At 40.9% G+C, this 5,360-nt stretch overlaps 1 long non-coding RNA gene across 1 annotated transcript; it reads right to left on the bottom strand.

The window, feature by feature from the left end:
- Positions 1 to 1,657: 1,657 nt before the first annotated feature.
- Positions 1,658 to 2,574, bottom strand: LOC107675937 (uncharacterized). The gene is made up of 3 exons (XR_001632661.1): positions 2,496 to 2,574; positions 1,813 to 1,910; positions 1,658 to 1,687 (listed from the first exon to the last, which is right to left on the bottom strand). It is a non-coding gene; the product is annotated as an uncharacterized LOC107675937 (long non-coding RNA).
- Between the last annotated feature and the right edge of the window lie 2,786 nt (positions 2,575 to 5,360).

Genomic DNA, 5,360 nt, shown 5'->3' with positions numbered 1-5,360 from the left:
GTTGTGCCTTATGATTTTTGCACAGTACTGTACGCATATATATATTCAATTTAATTCTATTTGAAAATATGTTTCTTCTTATTACACAAACCCAAATGTGCAAATGATCAGAAGATGCTTTTATCTTATTTTTTTGCCAGAATTTCAAGGAGGGAAAGGAATCTTTCATCCCTTTCCTTTGTCTCCCTCTCTCTCCTTTCCTCTCTCTCTCTCTCACTTCCCGTTGCCATCTCACTTCTCTTACTCTTGCTTCTCTTTCTTGTCTTTCCTCTCTCACTTTCTCTCATTCTCTTCGGTCCTCCTTCTCCTCCATTTCTTTCCATCGTCTCTCCTCCCTCTCAGCAGCTTCCCACTCTCTCTCTGCTTCCCTCTCCTCCATCTCTCCGACTATGTCCTCCAGGTGTTTTGGCCTTTTCCGTGTAGCCCTCGCTGGCTCTGGGCTCACTGAGGATGAAGAACTCACAGCAACATCTGGGCCAGACGAGGCAATAAGGGCAGGTGGAGTGATGGAGGGTCTGTCCCCAATTGACCAATCGGTAAGCCCCTCCCCTCGAATGCAGATGAGCCTATGGCAGTGGAGTATCAGTTGCACGGGGAGTGGAACTCGAGACATCTGTAGGTTTCAGCGCCATAGAGAAACACTGGAAGATCCGAAGCTCGCATCGGTTTGATGGTGTTTATGCTACAAAAATGGAAAAACTATGTGCCTAGGGTACTTGTAACACTAATTCCAGTTATCCTGAGAGGATAGGCAATGTAATTAATTTTATTCCATTTCATAAATCCAACCAAAACAGAGCAAAATGTCCCTAAGCAAATCACAATGAGATGAAAACGTTCATTTTTGGGTTGTCATACTCATTAAGTTACACTTTTCATCTGCTCAAGCAGAACGTTAATGTCATCTTGTGCTTCAGCAAGGTATCTCTGGCTTAAACTAGCTAATGTTAGCATTAAAGTTAGCGAGTCCATGCTAACTTACAAACCTAAATAGCGAACTGTTCTCACATCATGTACCGTGCAGTGAAAGTCAGAAAAATGCATAAACAAAGGTCTATATTAGAGTGCCTCTCCATATTAATCTGGTTAAATGTAAATTAATTTAATCTTACTCTGCGTATATGATTATGAACGGTGTTGATCCTGCATGTTGTTGCGATCGTGACGACCGTAAAATAATTATCCCGTTTGCATTGTGAGCTGTATTTTTACATATTTATTTTAATCTCTTTTATATATCCCTCCATGGCATATTTAAGTCCCACTTGAAGGTCCATCTGTGTCCCAAATTTATCAGAAACACCTCGGAAGAAGATTTTCACTGACAGCTGTCATTGTAAGACAGTGAGCAACTCCGTTTGTTTGTCCGAGTGAGCAACACTAAGGGGGGGCGGGGCTTACCGATAGGTCAATTGCCTCAACCATGGCACTATACCATTTCCAGGATGCTGCTGTGGACTTCCTCAGTGCTAACACCGGTCTGTGGACATTTCAGATCCTACAAAGATGCACAAACATAATACAAAAGCACTCATTTTAATAGCACCATGTCATTAGATTTCTGTATTAGAAGTAACAAAAGGATCTTACTTTATATTTTTGTTTGAGGTTTTCCTTTTTCTTTTCTTTTTTTTTTACAAATGCTGCCGTCACTCTGCCTTGCAGGTCCTGCTCCACCACAAAAGCTCTGCAGCAAATGAACAGAAATCAAGAATCAGAAAAGTGCTGTAATAACTTGAAATTACAATAATTGAAATAAACTACAACTTAAGATTTAAACAGATGTTTTATTCATTTCTGTAGTGTACTCACTCAAAGCCTTTGATGGCAGCATTCCGCTTTCTGGTGAAGGGGGCTTCATTAGCCGCTCTCGTCTCCGCCGGATAAGCAGACGTGTGTCTCATCTGTCGCTGTAACATCCAGACAAGAGTCAAGTCACCTCTGAGATTTGTGTGCTCAAAATTACATTTACATTTTGAGGTAGTTGATGACGTGTTAAGTAGCTTTTTATCCAACACAAATGTTCCTCAATTTTTCAACAGTACTAATAGACAAATAAAATAGATTACTTATATTTAGTTACTTTATGGAAATGTATTTACATTACTTACATTCATCTATTGCAAACAGTGCTGACAACAGCGAATTGTACGACACAATAATAACACACATATACATCACTCAGATGTCTACTTCATATCTAGGACCTATTAGACATACTTCATATTGAAGATTTTCCTACCAGATATTAAATAGACATTTAGTAATAGTATTTAAGATGTATATGGTTTGAACTGTATGTAAATCTACTTTGGAGATGTACGTGTGCTTCCTGGAGCCCCCCTGTTAGCTATACATAATAAAACGTGTTTTTACAGCAACATCACAACTATTCTACCATTTAGCATCTTTACACTTTCAACAATTTGCTCTAAAGTAGTTCAACAAATGCGAATTTAAAACAAGGAACCGTGTTTTTGGTTTGTAATACTTACATTTGTAAAAACCCTCATCCAAATTTTCCGCCATGTTTGATTATGACGCATCCTCTTCTTCTTTATGATGTATCCTCTCGCGTGGCCTCCTGAGGCACTTGGGAGGTGGCTCAGGAGGAGGACGACGACCAGAATCCAGGGAGGAGACGATGGAGGGCGGAGCCAAGAAGGAAACAGGAGGGATCCGGAGCAGGAGGAGCCCAGCTGGACCCAGGCCACAGCCATAACAGCATTCGTGAACCTCAGGGCTGCCCTCAGGGATCAGAGCCCACTCCTGGCTGGACTGGGAAACAGGAGCCCCCTCAGGGTTGGACGGGACCAGCGGGGACTAAGGAGAGAGGAGAGGGGGCAAGTCGACTTCCAGCTCAGTTTCCCAGTCTATTAAATCCCCTTCTGAGTCCAGCAGTCCCAGATGTATAATCAGCTCACCCTCAGCCGCGGTGCAGTGGGCGGAGCTCCACTCCGCGCTCTCACCGTCCACAGCTTGCTCCCTCGCGGTGGGCATGGTCGCCGGCTCTCGCACCTGGTCTGACAGGTTGAGCTCCATGTCTGTCTTTGCGCTGGCTCGTCGATCGCGGTGGGAATTGGCTCTCTGTCATCGGTGGGCTCGGGCTGATGCTCCGCACCGCGGGGAGATGGTGGGCTGGGCACTGGGTCTGGAGTGGATCTGACGAGATCATCCACGGGACAGGTGGTGGATGGCGATCCGTTTCTCTCCAGAGTCCACTCCACGAAGGCGATGAAATCCTCTCGAGGACCATCCTCGGACGACGGCGCTCTGCTCGCGGTGTTCAAGCTCACATCACAGAATGAGCAGAATGCGTCGTCCGGGTAACTGGTGGTGCTTGCCAACAGCCGGAACAGTCTTGTATGGTCCTCGAGAGATCTGTCCTCCAGCTCCAGCAGGATGAGGAGGAATTCCGGGCAGATGAAGGGATCCATATCAACAACGGGAACACAAAAACACTGGGAAAAACGAGAAAACAAACGGAGCGGAAGTTACGGTTTCAGTCGGGTCTTCTGTCACGTTACGCTGCCGGATGGAACACGGAGCCGTGGATAATCGAAAGAGTCTTTAATAGTATCCAACACAGAGGGTAAATCCAACACAGGGAACAGGAGGTAGACACACGTACATCACTGGTAGACCCGACAAACACTAACTGAACAGACTGGGGCTTATAAACACAGGATAACGAGGGACAAAATAGACACAGCTGGAATCAAATTAACACAATTAACACGAGGAGAAACTGGGTCACGGGGAGCAAAACACACACAGACAGTCCAGAACCCTGACAATTACTCACTAAATTACTCTACATCGCTCTTTTCTGGGTCTGGGGCTGTTGGGCGACACTCAGGCCTTTCCTCACAACTTACAATATTTGCTTCATATTATTTAATTATTTCATAATTTGCTGAATTACTAATTAACTGCTTTTTAAAATGAAATAAAAGCTAAAATTCTGCTATATTTACAGTTATAACTGTTAGTAGCACTAGAATTGTTTTACATAAGCAGGATTTTCTTCATCTTTGCATTATTTCTGGCTCATTGCCCATTCTCCTCCATCTTGTTTCTGTCTCTCCTCTCTATTTTATGAAGATGCCAGCAGAAAGTTTAACCCTCCTGTACCTCTGCAGCTTCATCCACACAGACTGGAATCTGTGTTTCAGCAACTGTTACTTTAAAGCCTGTTTCTGCATGTCAGAAGATCTTCTAACAATGGGTTTCCTCTCCCCTTCTAGAAGATATTCTGGCATCAATGAGTTTATCTATCATTAATTAGTCCATTAATCCATTAGTCCAGATAATGGCAACACTTTTCTTCATATTCTCCCCCTTCTTGGAGAGTTTAACTTTTCTCTTTTGTTGCCAGTTATTGTTTCAGCTGAATATTTTTCTTATTGAGCTGAAACATTTCGTTCTATGTATTAAAGCAAGATTTCAGAATATAGTTTTTCCTTATACTGTTCAAATTAACTAGAAACCTTTTTTTCATTATTTATTATTATTATTATTATTTACAAACTCCGTGAACACTGGTCTGAGTTTTCAAATGCATAAGTCCCTCTCCTTTATCGGACCTTTTCCTACACTCCTTTTTTTATTTCTATATTTAGATGTTTAAATATATTTCTTAATGGTTCTTATGCGAGTTTTGATCTTTTGCGTTCATAACTCTATTCTTAGTAAGCTGTGCCCTAATGGACTATCCTGAAGCTCCTTGCAACTTTAAATCAAAGCTGTTAATGTCTGTTTTGCAAGTTAAAACTCAATCTCAGGAATTTCTCAACTGCCAAACATAGGTATGTACTATGTAATTCTTCAATAGGATTCATGTATTGATTTTCAAGCTTTTTTCCGTCTTTGTTCTTCGTAATGTTATAAACTTTAGCATGCACTGTTTCTTCTGTCTAACAGAATTGTATCTTCTGTTCTTGCTAACTAGATTATCCCTTTGACTTAATTTTGTAACTAAATGTTTTATTTCATCTCAAACTATTTTACATTTAGAGCTTTTAATCCACTCTGAGCTCTCACTGATTTTGTATGTTAAGATTTAAAATTCTCTAAATTCACCTATATTTGTTAATAATACACATCTTATTTTTTACATTTAGTCCTGCTATTTCTAACTCATTTAAAGTTATCTTTATAGTATTTGCATTAATCTACCAAATGTCACGTTAAACCATTTCCTTGCTATAAAGGTTTAATCATTACCAGTGTTGGGGGTAACTCATTACAAGTAACGCGAGTTATGTAATCAGATTACTTTTTTTCAAGTAACTAGTAAAGTAACGCATTACTTTTTTAATTTACAAGAAAATATCTGAGTTACTTTTTCAAAAAAGTAA

The sequence above is a fragment of the Sinocyclocheilus anshuiensis genome, unplaced genomic scaffold (assembly GCF_001515605.1).
Source record: "Sinocyclocheilus anshuiensis isolate Anshui unplaced genomic scaffold, SAMN03320099.WGS_v1.1 scaffold3028, whole genome shotgun sequence".
Taxonomy (NCBI): Eukaryota; Metazoa; Chordata; class Actinopteri; order Cypriniformes; family Cyprinidae; genus Sinocyclocheilus; species Sinocyclocheilus anshuiensis.
Note: the sequence above shows the minus strand (reverse complement) of the source record. Positions and strands in the feature narration are given on the sequence as shown.